Below are 23,659 nucleotides of genomic sequence, written 5' to 3' on the forward strand. Positions count from 1 at the left end.
AGGGAGGGAGGGAGGGAGGGAGGGAGGGAAGGAGGGAGGAAAGGAGGGAGGGAGGGAGGAAAAGAAGCCACCATAGAGGCAGCTGTGGGGAGGGGTGATGGGAGGGAACTGGGAGCTGAGAAATGTACACTGGTGAAAGGATGGGTGTTGGAACATTATATGACTGAAACCTAATCATGAATAGTGTTGTAAGGGTCTATCTCACAGTGATTTAAAAAAAAATTTTAAGAATTAGGGCATCAAAATAGAGAGAGTATGGAGAATATTGTCTGCCATAGAGGCAGGGGGAGGGTGGGAAATGGGGGTATACCTGGGATATTGGTGGTGGGGAATGTGCACTGGTAGAGGGATGGGTGGTTGATCATTGTGAGATTGTAACCCAAACATGAAAGCTTGTAACTATCTCACGGTGATTCAATAAAAAAATTTTTTAATTTAAAAAAAAAAGAATTAGGGCATTTCTTCTACAACTTCTGGGAAGTCACTGGACTTTCTAGACTTTCCATCAAAATTCCTGGTATAAAATATGTGCAATTATTTAAGCTCTATCTTAGTTACTAAATTTCCAATTTCTATCTTAGGGCCATCAATGAATAAGGAGAATGGCACTGTGCTGCAGCACCTTATTCAGTAAAATGTTTCAGAATATATGATGATGTCATTGGAGTTTGGGGAGAAGTTTGTTTATTTTGGGGGCCCTCCCAGAGATGCTCAGGGCTTGCTCCTGGCTCTACACTCAGGAATTACTCCTGGTGGTGTTCAGGGTACCATATGGGATGTCGGGAATTAAACCTGGGTCAACTTCACACAAGGAAAACACCCTACCTGCTGTACTATAGTTCCAGCCCCTGTGATGTCATTCTTATCCAGCGTGTGTGGTTAGTGGAACTTGTTTACTGACACCCTAAGGTTAGTCCTACAACTACCTAAAGCAACTCTATAGTATCAGAACGTGAGAAGTCAATATCACCTCTGTTTGTTAATTGGGAAACCTGAATCCTATAAGTCAGGATTATTCTAGGATTATTCTCTCTGGAATCAACAGGGTCCGGGTTTCCTTCCTTTCAGATAGAATGTTGCTTGGAAGAGCAGGTGGTCCTATTGAGTAAGGCAAACAACAAGGAAGGCAGCTCCCTGAGCAGACCTGAGGGTAGAGACAGCTAGATGACTAGAGGTTTTCCCTCCCCTTAACCTTAACCCCACACCATGCACACCTGTAACTTCACCATGCAGTGATTTACACTGCCATCACCTCCACAAGGTAGAAAGAAATTAGACTAGGCCAAAACAAATTCCATTTGCAACTCCACCCTTGTTCAATTAAAATTTCATGTCCAACCTACCACTTTGGGTAGAGAGTTAAAGACCTGTAGTCTGACAGCTCTGCCTAGCCTCTACCACCATGGGCTCTTTTTGAGTCACAGGGTGAGGCTCTCACAAAAAAGAAAAACAAGAAAAAACTAAACTGCTCACCCCACTTTTAGTCCTCGCGAGGCTGCTGCCTAACTCCCCCAAAATAACTGAATCTCAATCTCTGTAACATATGAAAGCAAATATGAAACACAGGATGTGTAATAATGATACATATAAATGCATGTACACACACACACACATATGCACTAACCATCTGTTTATTCCTCATCATTGACTTATTTCCCATGTCCAGTCCAAGACAGTCATTATCAGATATGCTTTATCCAAGTGCCACTGTTCTCGAGTTTGTTGCAAAAAGATGCACTAAGATGACATCAATTCTTGCCCATTTTCACAATAAGATGAAACTTCCAAGGCGTGAGAAACAGTTGTCTGCATATAGAAAACCTTTCACGATAATGCATTTTGAGAGCATGATTTTAAGAAGGAGAGGTAGCTGGCAGAGTTCATGCATCAAATCAAAGCTGAAGTATTACAGGAGAAGAGTCTAAAATGCTATGTACTGCATCACAACACTGACATCTGTTGGTTACAAGTGCACTGAATCTGCCTCTGGTCCCTTTCTTCTCCACAGCTACAGAAATCCTAAATCACAACTCTACCAACAACCCTGGTGAGGCAGGTTGTGTCCTTCGTTCCTAACCGATTGTAAACTCATGCTTCTCGTTTCCAGTGTCAGCCTTCAAGTCCCTTAAGAGGCAAAGACTTTATGCCATTTTAATTATTTTCTAAAATAAAACCAAACATCTGTGGATGCAGCAGCTCCATCAGTCCAAGCACAGCTCCATAAATGAGAACTGCCAATTTCCTGGTACAATCTGGAGATGGAATTTAGGAGGACAATTACACAAACATGTTTATCGACACATCAAGAGTCCCCCCATACTGAATTCCCTGCCATAGTGGCAGGGTGGGGTGGGGGGAGAAGGGACTGGGAAGGGGGGGTGGGATGTTGGGTTTACTGGTGGTGGAGAATGGGCACTGGTGAAGGGATGGGTTATCAAACTTTGTAAGGGAGAAACATGAGCACAAAAATGTATAAATCTGTAACTGTAAAAAATAAATAAATAAATAAATAAATAAATAAAATATTCCATTAGTAAGTAAAAAAAAATAAAATAAAATAAAATAAAAGCAAAACTGTAGAGAGCATGGAACTGGAGTGATAGTACAGTGGTTAGGGAGCTTGCCTTGCACACAGCAAGCCAGGTTCTATCCCTGACATCTTACATGGTCCTCCAAGACCTGCCAGGAATGATTTCTGAGCTCAGAGCTAAGAAGACGCCTGACCACTAACCACCATATGTGGACAAAAAACCAAAAACAAAACAAAAACAAACAAAAGTTATAAAGAACAAAGCAATTATTTGACGTAGTAATCAAACAAGTGCTGCAGGTGAGGTGATATCTCATTTTGATTTGATTTGCATTTCCGTAATGCATTTTTCAGGACTCTGTGGACAGTCTGCCTCCTGTCTTTGGAGAAGTGTCTGCTTAGGTCTTTTGCTCACTTTTTTTTTTGTTGGGTTGTTTGCTTTTTTTTGTTGTTATCTTCCTTAGGTTCTTACATATTTTGGACATCAATTCCTTGTTGGAAGTATGGTGTGAAAATATCTTCTCCCAATTGTTACTTTTTGTTTCTGTGGGAGTTTCTTTGCCTCTTTGAAAGTTTATTAATTTGGTGTAGTCTCCTTTGTTTATTTTTGCTTTTGTTTACTTTGCCAATGTAATTTTTGTTAGAGTTGAGTAAGTCAGTATAAGTCAATGAGCCTGGCACATTATTAGTATGAAGCAGTTAATGTAAATAAACATTCCAATTTATAATTGCAAAAAAAAAAAAAAAGAGTCCCCCCATACTAACGCTCCTGACACTCACCCTGCGAACTGTTCTCTCTTCCTCCTCCTCTTTATTTTTTCCCGTCCCTTTGCTTTTGTTTTGATGACTGCAGATCACCATTGTCTGTAGTGCTCACATCCTTGTCATGTTGTTCACCAGAGAACTGCACGCCTCAGCTGCAGAGCACACATGCTCACCGGGGTCTGCACTCCTTTCATCAATAGTGCTCACCAGGGGTAGCTGCAGTGCTCACCAGGAGCTGCACTCCCTGCCACAGTGCTCATACATCATGAGTTGCAGTGTTTGCCCACACCTGGCTAAAATGCTCTGGAGAGTGTACACCCCTGTTCCAGTTCTAGGGATCCCAGAAAACAGAACCACTGGCTCCAAGGATCAAATTTGCACTTTACACTCACCACTGAGCCATCCCAACTCTCATTATTAGGCCTTCTTTCTTGTTTTCTCCTTCTCTTCTTTTTCTATTTCTTCTTTTTTGGTTTTTAGGCCACACCCAGAGATGCTCAGGGGTCACTCCTGGTGGGGCTTGGGAACCACATGGGATGGTGGGGATTAAATGTTTCATGCAAAGTGAGCTTCACGCAAGTCAAGTGCCCTATCCACTGTAATGTCTCTCCAGCTCCCTTATCCTTCCTTTCTTAACCCCATCTTGCACTATATTTTTCTCTTGTCTATACATCTTTACTCCTCTTTTTCTTCCTCTGCCCTCAGTCGGGAACCACAGAACCTTCCTAACCAGTTCTCCAGAGGTTTCTTCTAGCACTCAGAATGTAGGGGACTGCCTCTAAGCACGAGATTTAATATCCCACAAAATACAAACCTCCTTACCTTTCCTCCTCTGTATCTCCTCTAGTTTGAAAGAAAGTAAGAGGAATGACATGATGGAAAATGACACAGTGGTAAGAAAAGATGAGATCTTGACATTTGCTAGATTGTGGGTGAAACTGGGTTGCATTGTGTTGAGCAAAGTAAGGAAGAACAACAAATATCAAATTATCTCACCTAGGACTATATCTGTCACTGTCACTGTTATCCGGTTGTTTATCGATTTGCTCGAGCGGGCACCAGTAACATTTCCATTGTGAGACTTGTGTTACTTGTGTTACTGTTTTTGGCATATCAAATATGCTATGGGTATCTTGCTGGGCTCTCTGAGAGGGGCTGAACCCAGGTCAGCCGCTATTTAAAAAAAAAAATAATATGCTCTACCCGCTGTGCTATTGCTTAAAACAATGGAATGGACACATTGAATTAAGACAAACCCTTAGACTTTGCTTACAAAACAGAGATTACAAGTAATAGTAGCAGGGAGTAGAAGGGAAACTAGAATAACTGTAAGGACAGTGGTAGGGGGTCTGGAACTCAGTAATGGTGAAGTTGCAGGAACTTTGTTCATCATTTTGATGTAAGTCAACATTGCTGTAACCATCTTGTCTAAACCAGAATTAAAAAAAAGAAAAGGAAAGAAAAGAAGAGAAAAGAAAAGAAAAAAAGAAAAGGAAAGGAAAGAAAAGAAAAGAAAAGAAAAGAAAAGAAAAGAAAAGAAAAGAAAAGAAAAGAAAAGAAAAGAAAAGAAAAGAAAAGAAAAGAAAAGAAAAGAAGGATCACTTGCCAAGTCCTTTCTTTAATGCTAGGACATAAGAGCCCATAAATATCTGTAGGTTTCAGAGCTAGAGTGATAGTACAATGGGTAAGGTACTTGCCTTGCACACAGCCAACACAAGTTCACTCTCCGACACCCCATATGGTCCCTGAACACTGCCAGGAGTGGTCCCAGAGCAGAGAGCCCGGAGTTAGTTCAAAAACCAAAAAAAAAATAAAAATAAAAATAACTGTGACTTTAGCATAAAAACTGAGTCATTTCCTCCCTTTTGAATCATCACCCCTTTCCAACTCCCCCATTTCTACCAAATGCTGCATGATCCTCCCAGCGCCTTAACTGCAGTTGGCTGAAACATGGCTGGTTCCTCTTCCCCATCCATTCCCACAGCAGAAGTCCCAATCCCCTATATCATTGCCTCAAGCCTGAATGAAAACAACAAAATGTTCTTCCTCTCCCATGACACCAATACCACCCACTTTCTCAGGATCTCCTCATTGTTACCCCCAGCCCAGATCTCCCCATTAAACTTCAGACATAAATGACCCATAATCAGTCCTCATCACTTGGTTAACCCTAGGCCCCTGACACTGCACAAAAACCAAAATAAAATTTCTATTTTTTCCCTGCCTCCCCAACAACCTACCTGTCCTTTCTTGGGGCAGAGGACAACACCAACTTCATTATCCAAGTTCAAATCCTGGGAGTCACCAACAACTCCTATTTGACACTCAAATTGCACAACTCATCAATCAGAGAAGCCTTATTGGCTCACCTATTGATTCTATTAGATTTTCTCTTTACATTTTATTTTTTGTTTGGGGGCCATCCCCACGTATGCTCAAAGCTTCCTCCTGACTCTGTGCTCAGGGATCACTCCTGGAGGTGCTCAGCAGACTACCTTGTGTTGTCAGGGATCAAAACAGGGTCAGCCACATACAAGACAGGTGCCCTACTACCCCATATAATATTTCTCTGGCTCTGGATTAATTTTTATTTCATTCCTGTCTCATAAGTACAGCTATAGTAAAGAACACTGTCTGGACACTCAAGATTTATAGTGTGGAATCATCATAGGGAAACAGCTGTCCAGATTTTAAAAAAAACAAACAATATTTACCAAAATTAGTACCTTGGGTGAGAAAGAGGGCATATGGTTCACTCTTGCCTGTGAAATACAAACTAGTAGTTGTGCTACTTAGCATTTCCAAAGCATATGTACCTTCATGTACCTTCCCAAGGCACTTTTTTATCCACTTACTTGAATGAAATAGACTTCTATATCTTAGAATAAAATTGGGACCATGAAATAGAAAGTGCCTGGATCATCTGAGCATTAAGAGGATTGCGCATAAGGAATGTCCACGTTGGGCTGTGATGTGCCTCATGAAATAAAATTCTTTGAGCTACTGAGAATTCTGAGCTTCCCTGTTAGAGCAACCAAAACATTACCAGATACAGCCACTTTCAGCCAACCTCACTTCTCCCCCATACATCACCGCAAGTAGCTCCTAGCTGAACTCTGTGCTTTTTTTTCTATACAAACCCTCTTCTAGATTGTAAAGTTCAAAACAACATAGCTAATAGGCTCTGCTCATTCACAGTATTTCCCCACGATGTAGCACAGTGTCCAGTAAGCAATTAAAAAAAAACTAGTGGGGGGGGCTGGAGCGATAGCACAGCGGGTAGGGTGTTTGCCTTGCATGCGGCCAACCCAGGTTTGATTCCCAGCATCCCATATGGTCCCCCGAGCACTGCCAGGAGTGATTCCTGAGTGCAGAGCCAGGAGTAACCCCTGAGCATCGCCGGGTGTGACCCAAAAAGAAAAAAAAAAAACCTAGTGGGATCCTTTCTTGCCAATCACTTCCAAACTCATCTCTCCTCTCCTGACTTTTTTTGGTGAAAAAAGGGTTTTATTAAAAACATTTATACAGGGACCAAAGAGTTAGTACAATGCGTAGGGTGCTGGCCTTGCATGCAGTCAACACAAGTTGAATTCCCAGCACCACATACAGACCCCTGAGCTTGCTCTTGAGCAATCCCTGGGCACAGAGCCAAAAGTAAATCCTGAGCACAGCTTGGTGTAGCCCAAAAGCCAAATAAAACAAAATAAATAAATTTAGAGAGGTGCGAAAGGAGAGAAAGAGAAAGAGAAAACCATGTACTCAAGAGAGAAAGAACCTGGGCTTCTCCAGATGGAAAAAGCGGACAAGAGAAAAAGATAAATATATGTTTAAGAGAGAACACGAGCTTAGGAATAGTCTTTTCTTGATTTTTTTTGCTGCCTAATGTGCCTCACCACATCTCTTAACCCGACATGCACGTGTACATATACACATGCACATATATACATGAATATGTTATATGCACATACATAAGTGCACACACATGCACACTCATGAATGCACTCTCATGCCAAAACACACATTCGCAGATGTTGACTTGAGTTCTCTCTCCAGTCTTCAGGCTGACAATTCCTACTATACCATCCCTTCCTTTTCCTTCACCAAAGCTTTCCCTTCTTACCGTTCAGTATTTATGAATCTTTCACTGACTTCATCTGGAACTTATTATTCTAACATTTTGTTATCCATTGGTTTATGTACCTTGTCCTAAACCTCTGCTTTCATTTGCCATAAATCTTTGTGTTTTGCATGTACTTTTTTTCAAATCTCCCAAGCTATCTTACACAATCCCTGAGGGAAGAACAGGACTCACTCTTTAATAGCGCTTCTCAATGAATGCTCAATAAGCATTCACTACCCACTGAATCCAAAATTTGCTTTATATAATACTCAACCTAGCATGTTCAGATGCCTCTGGGTCCAATCTTTGTCCCCTATGTACTTCAAGTGAAGTGTTTTCATGAAAATTACACAAAATTTAAAAATGAAATAGCATTTACAAATAAAAATATCACCTTTTACTACTTTCATGACCATGTCACTTGTCATAAGGGGGAAAATAGATTCTTAGAGCACAAAATAAGCAATTATGTCCAATGTATAATTGTCATTAAAACAGCAGCAATCATGATCACTTAATACATATTAAACCAATGCTTGGCACAGAGTAAGTTCTTTCTCAGCATCTCATTTAATTACAAGAATAATCCCCATACATGGTGTTCTCACTGTTTCTAAATTTATCAGTTTCCTCCTGAGCTTCCTTTCTTGAAAGAGCCCATCACTTAGGGAGGGGGGATATACCTGCTTCATCTGTAAGGCACACTTTTATGGCTTCTAGAAACCTTTAAAGGGATCAGAAAGTTTGTCAGGGCCATCTAATCTTTGATAAGGGAGCAAGAGATGTGAAGTGGAGCAAGGAAAGCCTCTTTAACAAATGGTGCTGGCACAACTGGACAACCACATGCAAAAAAATGGGATTAGACCTTGACCTGACACCATGCACAAAAGTCAGATCAAAATGGATTAAAGACCTCAACATTAGACCACAAACCATAAGGTACATTGAAGACAAGGTCGGCGAAACCCTCCACGATATTGAAGATAAAGGTATCTTCAAACGTGACACGGAACTAAGCAATCTAGTAAAAACAGAGATCAACAAATGGGACTACATTAAACTAAAAAGCTTCTGCACCGCAAGAGATACAGTGACCAGAATCCAAAGACTATCCACAGAATGGGAAAGGATATTTACACAATACCCATCAGATAAGGGGTTGATATCAATGGTATATAAAGCACTGGTTGAACTCTACAAGAAGAAAACATCCAACCCCATCAAAAAATGGGGCGAAGAAATGAACAGAAACTTTACCAACGAAGAAATACGAATGGCCAAAAGGCACATGAAAAAGTGCTCTGCATCACTAATCATCAGAGAGATGCAGATCAAAACAATTTTGAGATACCACCTCACACCACAGAGACTAGCACACATGCAAAAGAACAAAAGCAACCGCTGTTGGAGAGGATGTGGGGAGAAAGGGACCCTTCTTCACTGCTGGTGGGAATGCCGACTGGTTCAGCCCTTCTGGAAAACAATTTGGACGACTCTCAAAAAATTAGATATTGAATTCCCATTTGACCCAGCAATACCACTGCTGGGAATATATCCCAGAGAGGCAAAAAAGTACAATCGAAACAACATCTGCACATGTATGTTCATCGCAGCACTGTTTACAATAGCCAGAATCTGGAAAAAACCCGAATGCCCCAGAACGGATGACTGGTTGAGGAAACTTTGGTACATCTATACAATGGAATACTATGCAGCTGTTAGAAAAAAGGAGGTCAAGAATTTTGTAGTCAAGTGGATGGGCATGAAAAGTTTCATGCTGAGTGAAATGAGTCAGAAAGAGAGAGACAGACATAGAAAGATTGCACTCATCTATGGTACATAGAATAACAGAGTGGGAGACTAACACCCAAGAACTGTAGAAATAAGTACCAGGAGGTTGACTCCATGGCTTCGAGGCTGGCCTCACGTTCCGGGGAAAGGTCAACTCAGAGAAGCGATCACCAACTACATTGTAGTCGAAGGCCATGTGGGGGAAGGGAGTTGCGGGCTGAATGAGGGCTAGAGACTGAGCACAGCGGCCACTCAACACCTTTATTGCAAACCACAACAGCTAATTAGAGAGAGAAAACAGAAGGGAATGCCTTGCCACAGTGGCAGGGTGGGGTGGGAGGGAGATGGGATTGGGGAGGGTGGGAGGGACACTGGGTTTACGGGTGGTGGAGAATGGGCACTGGTGAAGGGATGGGTTCCAAACTTTGTATGAGGGAAGTATAAGCACAAAAGTGTATAAATCTGTAACTGTACCCTCACGGTGATTCTCTAATTAAAAATAAATAAATTTAAAAAAAAAAAAAACCAAACCCAAAAAAAAAAAAAAAAGAAAGTTTGTCAGGGGCTAGACAGATAGTACAGTGGGTAAGGCACTGCCTTGCACCCTGCCAATGCCATTTGAATCCCTAGCACAACCCCCTCCCATGCATCTCCAGGGGCACTCCTAAGCACAGAGCCAGAAACAGCCCCTGAGCACTATTGAGTGTGGCCATCACCCCCCCAAAAAAAAAACTTTGTGATGTTTGGGTACCAGAGAGATAGCATGATACAAGGGACCTGCCTTGCATGCAGCCATAACTGCTGTGAACCTAGTTCGAATCCCGGGCACCATATGTGCCCTGAGCACATTCAAGTGTCATTCCTGAAAACAGAGTCATAAATAGTCCCTGAGCTCCTCTAGGTGTGACCCAAACACAGAGAGAGAGACAGGGACATACAGACATATAGAGATGAGATAGAGAGAGAAGAAAAAAAAATGTTCCAGAACAGAGCTGAAGATGTTACCAGGATAATAAGCCTTAAAGACAACTCTCTAGTTCCACAGGTTATTGGGAAGTTACAGGGCAACTCTAAAGATGCAATACTATTCCTAATGCAGATGCCGTCCTCCCCACGGGACCTCCCGTTCCATATGTGCTACTCTCCAGAGTCCCCATGCCATAGCTGGCATCTGGTCTACCAACTGACATGAGTCCTCTGAAGTACATGGATGCTGAGCAGACAGCGGTTCTGATGTGACATCAGGTCAGCCCTGGACCAAGAGCTCTTCAAACCATTCAATTTAGCACTCCTCAAAGAGACACAGCCAAGCTCGCGAGTAAACTTGTTAAAGCTCTCAGGCATGCCAGACCATGCTTTTCAAAAAAGTATTGTTCATTTATGTGCTGTACATTATCACTTTGTGTGTAGGCATCATATATATTGTGCTGCACAAAAATAATTGATTACTCATGAGTGACAGAGTAATTTGGCACTACTCTGGTTATTCAGCTATTTTTATGCATTATAATTACCAGCTTCAGTACACTAGACAGAATTTAATGTTCTTGAAAATTAATATTATTGAAGGCTTGATACAAAGGAATGTAATGTCCTTAAATTAAAAACTTGTCACACACTGATAGAGTCTCACATTGCTGTATATTTATCAACATCTTGTTTTAATCATTTCAAGCCCCTTTATCAAATTTCAAAGCCTGTAACTCGTGTCAGTTCAGTACAATTGAATTCTAGTAAATTTGCCATCTGAATTAGAGCTTGTAATGGGAATGTTGTGTGTTTAAAGTTTTGTTGAAGAATTAGAATCTAATGCCTACTGGCCTGCATTGTAAGAATAAGTTCCTTGAAAAAGAAATCATCAGATATTATCTTAATCAGTGCCTGGTGTGCAAAGAATAAGTGAAATAACTTGTAAATAATTATGTAAATAGACTATGCAATAATGATGTGAATGAACTCCTTAGGTAAAATCCCTTCTTCTGCTTGTGTCCTATCTCTGAGAGACCTAACCCAAGCAAAAGCTAAAGATATGGTGGTGGACAAACTAATGCAGAAGAGAAAGAGATTCGAGAGAACTAAGTATTATTCACAGCATTGGAGGGAGAACTAAGTCTCTTGAATTAGCAAGCATTTAGGGATTATGTTATTTTATTTTATTTTTTGGTCATTTAGGGGCCACATCCAGTGATGCTCAGAAGTTACTCCTGGCTCTGAACTCAAGAATTACTTCTGGCAGTGCTCAGGGGACCATGTGGAATGCTGGGAATAGAACCCAGGTTGGCCTACCCACTGGACTATTGCTCGGGCTCCAAAAGACTGTAAGTTTAACAGCATCCTTCCAAGAGTGATGGCACCAAATAGGCTCTTGTCTCTTTGTTCTTCCAGACAGACTCACCCACGATGATTATGACAGTATGGAAGGAGCCCCACCCTTTTAACATGACAAAACCCGAGGAAGTAACACCATAGTACACCAGATAGGACACTTGTCTTGTATGTAACCTGGGTATCCAGGTTTGATCCTATATGGTACCCCAAGCACTACTAGGAGTAATTCCTGAGTGCTGAGCCAAGAGGAAAACCTGAGCATCACAGGGTATGCCCCCAAGCAAACAAAGAATAAAAGAAAAGAACATAATCCCCAAATGCTTACTAATTCAAGAGCCTTGGTTCTCTCTCCAATACTGTGAATAATTCTTAGTTCACTTGAATTTGTCTCCTGCATTAGTTTGTTCACTTCCATATCTTTAGCAACTGAGGCATGTATTTATGTTTGTAACTGAGGGCCACTCTACCCTGGAGGTCTCTTCCCCACTCTGCCACAATCCTTCCCCCTATTGTTCACACTCATCATCACTGATGCCAGGTTATACTTACTTAGTAGCTGAGTGTGGATTTCCCAACACAACTCCTCTCTCCTGTCTTCATTTCACCTCAATCTTCCCTCCCAAACTATGTAATCTCTGTCTCCAGAGTAGGCAAACATAGAACCACAGTTTCAATGCTCAAAGTTCTATTGCTTAAATGGTGATTTCAGTCACCTGTTCCTAAGGCAAAAACCAGATCTGTGAACTCTTAGAATCTTCTGATTTTCTTGTTTGTGTCCCAGCTTGGTGCTCGGACCCTGGTGCTTGAACTCAGGCCCACACACGCATGCATGCGCACACACACACACACACACACACACACACACACACACACACCACAAAGCATGCACTCTATTCAGCTATATTTTCAGCCCCAAGTCTTATTGCTTTCATTGAAAGAATAATTCAAGTTACAATTTACTTCTGTAACTCATGAAGAAATGACTTTTTTCTAAGTTAGCCAATGTTCCTTAATAAAAATGATTTCCCATTTCCAATATAATAGCTTAAGAGAATCAACGGGTCATAGAATATTTTATAATTATTAGCTTTAAGAGAAGACAGGGCTAAAATCAATCTTAAATTTTAAATCAAAGGGGCTGGAACGATAGCACAGCAGGTAGGGCATTAGCCTTGCACACGGCTGACCCAGGTTCGATTCCCAGCATCTCATTTGGTTCCCCAAGCACCACCAGGAGTAATTCCTTAGTGCCTGAGCTGGGAGTAAGCCCTGTGCATCATTGGGTGTGATCCAAAAAAGCAAAAAAAAAAAATTTTTTAATCAAAATCTTGATATTTCTATCTGACTAATCAATTAATATTATGTCAAATAATTTATTTTATTGTTTTAATGTACGTCAATTTAACAATCAAGGTAAAATCTGCCACTTTGATTAACTCCCACAAATTTTCACAGAAAAATGCTTATTACTTTACCCCATTCAAAAAAATTGACTTAGAATAAAATACAGCCTTAAGACTACAATGTTTTGTTTGTTTGTTCGTTTTTCTTTTTGGATCATATCCAGCGATGCTGGCTCATGCACTCAGGAATTACTCCTGGCAGTTCCCGGGGGACCATATGGGATGCTAGGAATCGAACCCGGGTCAGCTGCATGCAAGGCAAATGCCCTACCCGCTGTGCTATCACTCTAGCCCAATACTACAGTTTTAACCACAGTTTTTACCACAGCTAGTAAGAACCAAGACCGCAACACTCTTGGAAGTAAGCATAAGAGTAAAATTTTCTGACCCTGGAGTAAGCAAGTATTTCTTCAATAAAACACCAAAGTGCAAGACACAATATAAATAAATAATTGGTCTAGAACAAAATTAAAAGCTTTGTGCAAAACTTAGAGGTAACTATCAAAAAGTGAAAGACAACCCCGCAAAACAAAAGAAATATTTGGAAAAGTGTAGACTTACTACAAATCTGACTCATAATACTTAAAGAGCTCTTGCCACTCAACTAAATTAAAAATGGGCAAAGGATCTGAATAATCTTTTCTCTAAAGATGCTACACAAAGAACAGTAAGTTGACTGAAGATGCTCAGTAGCATTAGCCATTAAGGAAATACAAACCAAAACCATTAGGAGGTACCACTTCACTCACTACCCCCACCCGGATGGCTACAGTTCAAAAGGAGGCATCGTCCACCGGGCTGGAGAGCTGGTTACAGGGGGTAGGCAGCTGCCTAATCTGCCACCAACCCTGACCGGATCACCAGCACCACATAGGGGCAATGCACAGGGGTTACTTTCCAAGTACTATCAGGAGTCACTCCAGAATACAGACCCTGGAACATACCCTGAGCACTGCTCTCTACAGTCCAAACACCTCTCCTGCACCCAAAACCAAAACAGAAAGGCAGTAACAACTATTAATACGTGGTAACTGGAATCCTCAAACACTACTGGTAGGATTGTAAACCGGTTCCAGTACTGTGAAAACAGTTCTATAGTTTCTGGGGCTGGAGCAATAGCACAGTGGGTAGGGTGTTTGCCTTGCACGCGACCGACCCGGGTTCAAGTCCCAGCATCCCAGATGGTCCCCTGAGCACCGCCAGGAGTGATTCTGGGTGCAGAGCCAGGAGTAACCCCTGTGCATTGCCCAGTGTGACTCAAAAAGAAAAAAAAATTCTGTAGTTTCTAAAAGAAGCAAGCATAAATTTAGCATATGCCTCTAGCAAATCTACTACTAGGTACATAGCCCTCATAATAGAAAATGTAAGTCTTCACACACACACACACACACACACACACATAAACACACACACACCAAAAAAAAAACAACTTGCACATGACTGTTGACAGCAGCATTATTCACAGGAAAAAGTGGAAACAACCCAAATATCTATTAATCTATGAGTGAACAAATAAGACCTGCTGCACTCATAATATGGACTATGATTCAGTCAGTCAACAAAAGAAACTGATTGATACCATAGCATGGTTGGACTTTGAAAATATTAGGCTACCTGCAAGAAGCCAGACACAAGAGGTCACAGGTGATTCCATTTATGTGAAAGGTGCACGATGAAAATCCATAAAGACAGAAAGCAGATTAGTCATTTCCAGAGATTGGAAAAAATGGAAATGGGAAGTTATTGCTAAAGAGTATGGGTTTTGGGTTTGGACTAAAATACTCTGTAAGGGCTGAAGAGATAGTATAGTAAGTAGGGCGTTTGCCTTGCATTCGGATGACCCAGGTTCGATCCCAGCATCCCTGCCATGTGGGAGTACTGCCAGGAGTAATTCCTGAGTGCAGAGCCAGAAGTAATCCTTGAGCATCACCAAGTGTGACCCAGAAAGAAAGAAAAAAACATAAAATGCTCTGGAATTAGAAAGAGGTAATGGTTATACTGTGTGAAGATATTAAAACCACAGAATTGAATTCTTCAAGAGGGTAGACACTGCGGTATGTAAATGGGGTTACATCAGATGTGATTTCTATAAAAGTGCTTATTGACAGCAAGAGCTTTGTGCCCAGACTGGGGAAGGAGTCTGTATAAGCAGAGCATGTCAAGACAGAGCTCATTCAAGATGCCAAACTCTTCTCCCAGGACTTCTCCTTTTTTATCTCTTTAACTCAGCTAATTCAGAAAATCAGCCATGTATTGATGAATTAATTTAAGAATTAAAACTAAGAGTTGACTTCCTTCACCTGCCATAAAGGCAGGCAAGGGGTGGGGAGAGGGGGGTGATGGGAGGGAAGCTGGGGACACCAATACTGGGAAATGTACACTGGCGGAGGCATGGGTGTTGGGTTGGTTCCATATTTTGGCTATTGTGAACAGTGCTGCAATGAACATATTGGTACAGATGTTATTTCTACTGTGCTTTTTTGCATCCTCGGGATATATTCCCAGAAGTGGTATTGTGGGGTCATATGGAAGCTCAATTTCTAGTTTTTGAAGGACTGTCCATATTGTTTTCCAGAAAGGCTGGACCAGTTGGTATTCCCACCAACACTGAAGGAGCGTCCCTTTTTCCCCACATGCATGTCAGCACCGGTTGCTTTTGTTCTTTTGAATGTGTGCCAGTCTCTGTGGTGTGAGATGATATCTCATTGTTGTTTTGATTTGCATCTCCCTGATGACTAGAGATGTGGAGCATTTTTTCATGTGCCTTTTGGCCATTTGTATTTCTTTTTTGAGGAAGAAATATCATTTCTTCTCCCCATTTTTTGATGGGATTGGAGGTTTTTTTCTTATACAATTCTACTAGTGTCTTGTATATCCTTGATATTAATCCCTTATCAGATGGGTTAATAGAACACGGATTTTGCACCTGTCTCTATGTATCTTTTCCTGGTTTATTTCCCTTTCTCTCCCCTCACATCTTTCTAAATAAGCTTCAATAAAAACTTTCTTGCTCCACAAATTTAACCACCACCCCCCCAACACACACACACAACTCTACCTGATGGAAGACATGTTCTGTCATTGAATCTTGTCAGGTCTCATCTAACCTCACTATAAACTGAGGACAATTGTGTCCAACATAGTTTGTGAAATGAAATAAAGAGCATTTTGTGGGATCCTTCTCAGGGTGTGAGCACTCTGTAACGGCAGCTATGATTAGCTCACTGGTTCCTTTTGGTTCTTAAATTCTCAGAGCTATCTACACGAATTTAAGTGACATCTATAATGAAAATAGTGCTGAAGTGGTAAGTACAGATTAATACCTTAAGGGGAGCTGACACAGAAAATAAAATACAAAAAAGGTGAAGTCCTCTGGACTTTGTAGTACACGTATTTCATTACAAGGCTCATCTGTGGGGCATTTCCACCTTCTTACAGTTGCCTGGTTTCTCAGGTAGAATGGAGTGGCCAGTGGTTTGATGGGGTACATCCGCTGTTCCTGAACACTTTTGCTGTTATTGCTGCTGCTGCTGCTGCTGCTGCTAATGTTGATGTTGGCAGGAGAGGGCACCCCCACCAGTTGTCAGAGATTATTCAGATTATTCCTGACTCTGGGGCCGGAACGATAGCACAGCGGGTAGGACGTTTGCCTTGCACGCGGCCAACCCGGGTTCAATCCCCAGCATCCCATATGGTCCCCCAAGCACTGCCAGGAGTAATTCCTGAGTGCAAAGCCAGGAGTAAGCCCTGAGCATCGCTGGGTGTGACCCCCCCCAAAAAAAGCAGATTATTCCTGACTCTGTTTAGCGGACTATGTGGTGCAGGGAATCAAACTCAAGCATCCTGCATGCAAAAAAAATATGCACTCAGTCCCTCGGGCTCTCTTCCCAGGCCCCTAGACACTTCAGCATTTTCCTTTCATCATCTGGCTAGATTCTGGGTCATGAGATTCTTGTCCTGTGTAAGATCACTCTGATTGTCAGAGGTCACTCTATGGAAAGCCGCAATGACAAAGCCTCTCTTGTCGTCCCTGTGTTGTGAGTCAGTGAGATTTTGGTGATAGTTCGGGAAGGGACGTTCCTACTAATGTGGATGTCTGCATGGTTTAAATGATATTTCTTAGATCACCAAATAAGCATTATTGGCATCACTTGCAAAATGACAAAATTACAGGGACACTTCCACTGACTGTTTTTATAGGCTGACTTCTAGCTCTCAAGGTGTCTTTCTTGTTGCTCAAGCAGTAATTTCTTTAAAAGGTAATTACCAAGCATCAGTTCCTCCCCACCCCCACCCCACCGCTCAACCTTGCCCAGTAATCTAAGTGGAGGGTGCAGGAAAAAGGAGATATTAAATAACAGACACTCGTGCAGCCATGGATTTTTCTCAGAAAATAAAAAGCCAGAGATAATACTACTGGAGAGGTTTATAATAATAACACTAGTAGCAACAATAAATTCCTGCAAGAAAAAAAAATCCCAGAGACCTAGCTGTAAGATAATTAGGTCTCATTTCATTTTAAATGAATACATGCTACACCAAGAGACAGCAGACTGTGATTAAACTCAGGGCCATTTAAATCCCTCTGAGCCTGTGAACACCCTATAAAATCAAAAATACATTCTGGCGTTCATAGGTCATCAGCCCATCTGCTGCAGATTTGCAACCTGGGAGAGAGGAGCAGCAGATATAGACCTTGATTAATCCCGCTAAAATTTATTAGGGTTCCTACATCAAGCTTGTTCCTCCCCTTTGAAGGTAGCTATGAGGAAATAAAATTTAATAAACATAAGTACATGACACATTTTATGTTGAATCATAATCATGAATAAATGAAAATGATATATCATTCAACAAATCAAATAATTCTACAACAAGAAACCTTAACAAGTACTGGTAACTGGTAAATTATGCAGACCTCATCCAAACGATTGATAAGCACAGTGATATGTAGAACACGTTGCTTGCTTTATACTGATTCTTTTTTTAGCCATCTGCAAGATTGTACAATTAACATACCCTTCTGTGACTTACCATTTCATCAACCTGCAAAATGACATGTTTTGTGATACAGATATTTAACACATACATTGATTCAGAAAATATGGAACTGAATGAAATTTGAGTATATTGAAATAAAAATATTTGGCATTCTATTAGTTGATTGATACAAAGTCTATATATTTGCATTTTTAAAAGAGATTTTAAATCCAGATGAGTGGAGTTTGAACTTTAGTTTTGCTAGGCTATATGACACTGGGGGACTCCGCACCAGGCTGTTTTCACTCAGGGCGCCCCAAAGGGGGGCGGCTGAGAACCCTCCCTGCCCCAAGGGACTCAGCCCTGGCAGCCGACCTCCACTACCCAACTGCCGCCACACTCCAGGCTGCTTTCTGGACACATTATAAGACACACATACACATTTTCCATAATTACCACACCACAATTGATGGAGTTCAGACAGTAGGCAACAAATCATAGAGAGTAATATGTGTGTATGTGTGTGTGTGTGTGTATACATATATATACCTCTTGGCAAGCTACCAGAGTATCCCACCCACACAGGCAGAGCCTGGCAAGCTACCCGTGGCGTATTCAATATGGCAAAAACAGTAACAATAGGTCTCATTCCCCTGACCCTGAAAGAGCCTCCAATCATTGGGAAAGATGAGTAAGGAGAGGCTGCTAAAACCTCAGGGCTGGGAGGAATAGAGTCATTACTGGTGCCCACTCGAGTAAATCGATGAACAATGGGATGACAGTGATACAGTGATACAGTTATATGACATTGGACAATTTACCTTCTCTGTGTCTAGGTTTTCTCATCAGTAGAGTAGGATTAGTAATAGTACCGATCTCATTGGGTTGTAAAGGAAAATGGAATGGTTTGGTTCTGTTTTTTAAAGTCCTTATGCATTCTTTACAGAGGTTGTTTACCACAATTTCCTAATATTTCCTCCCCAGTCTTCAGCTTATCTTTTCCTCCTCTTCACATAATCATGCATCAAACAATTTTAAGTTGGTCTGTTGCGATTTATCTGTGTTCTCCACTGCATATCAAGCTATTCTGAGTCACATTTGATAATCCTGAAGCTGGAGACAATACGCTAGAAGTGACTATCCACTCCATGTTTGTCCAGGACTTCCCTGACAGTAGCACTGAAAGTCCTGCCCTCGAGGTCCTGGAGAAATCAGATTATAGCCAATGGCATTCTGCTCCCTTTTTATTCCTATTCAACTAGTCATCCATTTTCTTTTCCTCTCCCTCCCCTTTGCTTGTTTTACTGCTGTTGCTGCAGCGACCAGAGGTGACCCACAGTTGAGTGCTCCTGTGCTTCAGCCGCAGTGCTTTGCTTGCACACACCACTGGGCATCAAACATTTGGTTGTGGCCCCATGACCCAAACAGCACAGCCACTGGGACCCCACTGGGTGCAATCAGGATTGAATCAACTTCATGCTTTCAAGGCTGGTGTCTCTGCCACGGATTCACCCCCCGACACTCTTCTGCCTCCTCTGTACCCAAGCAACCTCTCTGTAAAGCAGCTGGTACCCTGAAGGCAAACCACCAGGCCCTGCTGTAGCTGAGCCTTCCTGGTCGAGATGCTACAACTCTCCAACAGGCACACGTCCAGTGCTGTATCAACCCTCTCCCTGCAGTGGCCGTGATGCTCTGGAACAGGAAGCTGTCACTGACCCGTGATCTGTGACTGGTCATCCCACTGGGCCCCCCCCAAAAGCTTTAGGGGATATAGCTAGAACAGGTCTTCTAACAATTCCCACCCACACTCTACCCCCTCGAGTCCCACCCCCTGAGCAAGGGGTTCATCTCCCTGGCTACACCCTCGATTCCCCTGAAGAGCTCTAAAAAATGCCCTCGATGAGACCCGTCCCAAACCAATTAGCTTTAATCCCTGGAGTGGGAGATAGGCACTGAGCATCTGTGAGTTACCAAAATTCCTCAGATGATTCCCATGGGGGGCTGGGTTGACACCCCCCCTACTCTTGACTCTGAGGCAGAGATGAGATCTGTTTGCCACCGCAGTGCTCACTGCACCCAGAACTGCATCTGCATAGTGTAGGCACTGGTGGTATGCACTTGTCATTTTTCCAAAGGAGAGGATAGTATGGAAATGATTAAAGGGCCTGAGAGGTAGTGCAATGGGTAAGGCACTTGCCTTGCCCATGACCAACTCCACTTTAATCCCCAAGCACCACCAGGAGTGATCCTTGAGCACAGCCAGGTGTGGCCCCCAAAACAAAGAAAGAAAGACTGGGACCAAATATCATGTCTGGTGCTTGGAACTGCAAAACTGCAGTAAGTGCAAGACAAGCTGCATATAATAAGCCTCCCTAAAAACTATACTGTGCCCAAACCCTTTGCACTGTCCCCAAAAAACAGCTGGAGCTGAATATTCAAACGATCTTCGATTACCTCAGTGGACATTCTGATTTTCCGACCTTGTATGGATATTTCAGTTCTAGGACAGTCACTAGTGTCCTTGTCTCCAGGCACATTGTAATCTAGACCAGCTGGCAGCAACAGCATGGAGGGGTGTGGGGGAGCTTGTTAGAAAGGCAGATTTGAACACACGCACTCCTCTCAGCGGAGCCCCGCGGGTTTGTTCTAACACCATCCCAAGTCATTCGCGTGCTGCTAGAAGTTTGAGGTGCAGCCTACACGGCTGAGACACTTGTGGGAGAGACTCAACTGGGGTGCCCTCAGCACGTGAGGAAAAAATGGAAGGAAAGAGACCCAGGAAGAGGGGCCAAAGGGGTGGGATCGCACAAGAGGCCAAATCCCAGAGCGCTGGGACCTTCACAGCCCAAATCACTACCACCCGAGTCCTTCCAGGGAGTGGAGTTCTTCACTTCTCCCATCTAAGTTTTTGGTTTTTTTTTTTTTTTTCTTTTTGGGTCACACCTGGCAATGCACAGGGGTTACTCCTGGCTCTGCACTCAGGAATTACCCCTGGCCATGCTCAGGGGACCATATGGGATGCTGGGATTTGAACCCGGGTCGGCCGCGTGCAAGGCAAACGCCCTACCCGCTGTGCTATCTCTCCAGCCCCCTCCCATCTAAGTTTTGAACTTGAACGCCGAAAGCACAGAAAGCTGCACCGCAGAGACTGACCTAGACATCCCTTCGGCTGTGCCTTTCACTTCCTCCAGGAGGCGGGTGAAGACCCCGCCAGGAACTAAGCATGTATCCTAGTCCAAGAACGCGGGCAGAGGAGCTGCCTTCCCTCTGCAGCCAAGGGTTTGCTCAGAGAGCGAACAGGTTCCTGGGCCTCCCGGGGAGTCGCTCCCACCCGCAGGGCTGAACTTTGCACTTCCCACAAGACTTCCACTCCGCCCCCGCTCCCGCCCCCCTCCTCCCAGCCCAGTACTCTGGAGCAGCACCAAGATGCTTAGGAACCTTCCTGGGTCTCTTCCCTGCTGGGTAATTTCGTTAGCACAGGGCTATTCTTTTCATATACTTCACCCTCAAAGCCGCCCCCTGCAGGGATTTGAAGATGGGGAGCGGGGAGGATCCACCGCCCCCATCTTTTCTTTGGTCTAGTGAAAAACTTAATACCTGTGAGCAAATCATTTCTTTTTTTTTTTTTTTGGCAATTTGAGATCTTGTTCCTACCCCTCTGGGCGATTTTCTGCCGTTTCTGGCCTCACCTAGGCATCCTTCCCTGCAGAGACAATAGCTCAAGTGGGCGAACAGCCCCCACCCGGGTTCAGGAACAGCTCAAACCCCCAACTGTCCAGGCTGAGTGGCTCGCAGCCCCCCAGATTTAGCCGGCCCCTGCACGGCTGCCCGGGCACAGAAGGCCATGGGAGTGGGCTGTGCAGCTCCAAACAGTCGTGAAACAATTATGCTCTGCCCTGGATGAAATCCCTTAAACTGTTTTCGGCTTTACAACATCAGGGGCAAGATTTTCCCTGCCGGGGCCCTGGCTGGGGTGGTTGCTGCATTCTGCATGGGGAGGAAATTGATTAATGTGAATGTTTTAGCTGCGGGTTGTTGTTTGTGTATAAACTTTTGTTAAAACAAGGCCTGCAGAATAAATGACCTTTATGTAGACACCTATTAAGGCACTAAAAGGCTTGGCTACATTCATCTGAGACGCGTACACATAACGACTGGGACAATGACACATCAGCAGCTGCAAGGGGTTGAATTGAATTCTTCAACAATAGAAAAGTTTTTCAGACCCAAATACCAGCAATCAAAGAGATTTTTTTTTTTTGGCAGATAATCCGGGAGAAAGAAAATAATAAAAAAAAATTTTTTTTATAAAGAATGCTAGCCAACTTTGCAGCAGCAAGGGTAAGGTTGCCATCTGAAACTTGTCAGCTTAACAACGGAGGATACCCCCATTCTTTTGCCCAACTGCAGTATTCACCAGTTCCCCCCTCCTTCCCCAAATAATCGCAGATGGCATGCCACAAAATTTCAATTCATTTTAAAAGCTTTCTTTGCTGTTATTATGTGATGGAAAGTGTAAAAGCAAGTTGCCATTCTCATGGCACTATTTGCATTGGCCATTATCCCCTAAAATCCCCTTTAAACAGCGACATTGTCAGCCCATAGGCCTCATTTAGAACGACAGAGAAAAAAAAAAAAGGCCCAGATTAATTCGATCAAAGAAAAGAGCCAAGTACAAAAATGCACTTTTCAAACTGTATCAGAGTGGGTCCGCTTTACGGGATCGCTTTGGGGCCAGAACGGCCAGGGGATAAAGAAAGAACTGGAAAATAAAGCTTGGTGACGACGCGAAACGACCAGCGTCGGCTTCTTCAGGGATGTAACTGGAGCACCTCGAGGCAAAAGCTCCGATTCAGAATTCTTCGAGGGAAATTTATTTCGGTGCAAATGCCGAGGAGCGGCTGCCCCCGCTCTTGGCCCTGGGTTCCCGCAAGGCGGCTCTGAGCCATCCCGCGGGGAAGCTGGTTAAGGAGGCGCGCAGGGGGTCGAATCCCGGCCCCGGCCCGCAGCCCCCGGGGGTGGGGGCTCTGCACATGCAAAACCTTCAGATCCGACTTTTTCTCGTCCCCCTGCCCGTTGAGGGGAGACTGTAAGTCGCCCTAAGGCAATAACAACGGCTGGACAACAAAGGCCTGGCGGTGAGCGACAGCGGCTAGAACTCCGGAGCAAGTGCAAGGATCGCGAGCCGGCGGGGCTGGGGGTGGGGGGTCGCGTTGCACGGGTGGAGGCGGAGAGGGGGCACAGGGGGAGGGGGAGGTTGTCTCACCTGGGGGTCTGGAGGTGGGGGAGAGAGCCGGGGCGGGCGGGCTGGAGTTGGGGTTTGCCGAGGGATGCTCCCCGGGGTTCCTAGGCGGGCTTGGCCGCGTCCGCTTCCGCCGGCGCTGGCGTGGCTGCGCGGCGGCCGCCAGCTCAGCTCCCTCCCGCGGCCCCGAGCGGTCCCCTTCCTTCAGCCGCGGCTTTTGTGCGCTGGGAACATTGGGCTGCGGGGGGAAGGGGGGCGGCACAAAGGTAGGGCGGTTGGGACGCGTGCGGCACGACGTGCAGTTGCTTCTGAAGGGGCCGGGCTGGGCCCCGAGCGCGCGGCAAACACTGGCAGCTGCAAGGACGGTCTTTGCTGGAGGGAGGAAGCAGGGCGGCAGGCAGGCTGGGGGGGTTGGGGGAGAAAGGGGGTGCGGGGTCTGCTCACCTTTTTTAATTAATTTTTGTTTACATAAATAGATGAGAATGCTGGGGCTGGAGCGA

At 43.7% G+C, this 23,659-nt stretch overlaps 1 protein-coding gene across 1 annotated transcript in view; it reads right to left on the minus strand.

Moving 5' to 3' along the window:
* ZNF800 (zinc finger protein 800) overlaps positions 1 to 23,306 on the minus strand; it is a 201,745-nt gene extending 178,439 nt beyond the window's left edge. Inside the window, exon 1 of the mRNA XM_055124659.1 lies at positions 23,184 to 23,306. The gene's annotated coding sequence lies outside the window, so the exon portion shown is untranslated. The remainder of the gene's footprint in view (positions 1 to 23,183) is intronic.
* Between the last annotated feature and the right edge of the window lie 353 nt (positions 23,307 to 23,659).

This window comes from Sorex araneus, chromosome 1, assembly GCF_027595985.1.
Source record: "Sorex araneus isolate mSorAra2 chromosome 1, mSorAra2.pri, whole genome shotgun sequence".
Classification (NCBI taxonomy): domain Eukaryota; kingdom Metazoa; phylum Chordata; class Mammalia; order Eulipotyphla; family Soricidae; genus Sorex; species Sorex araneus.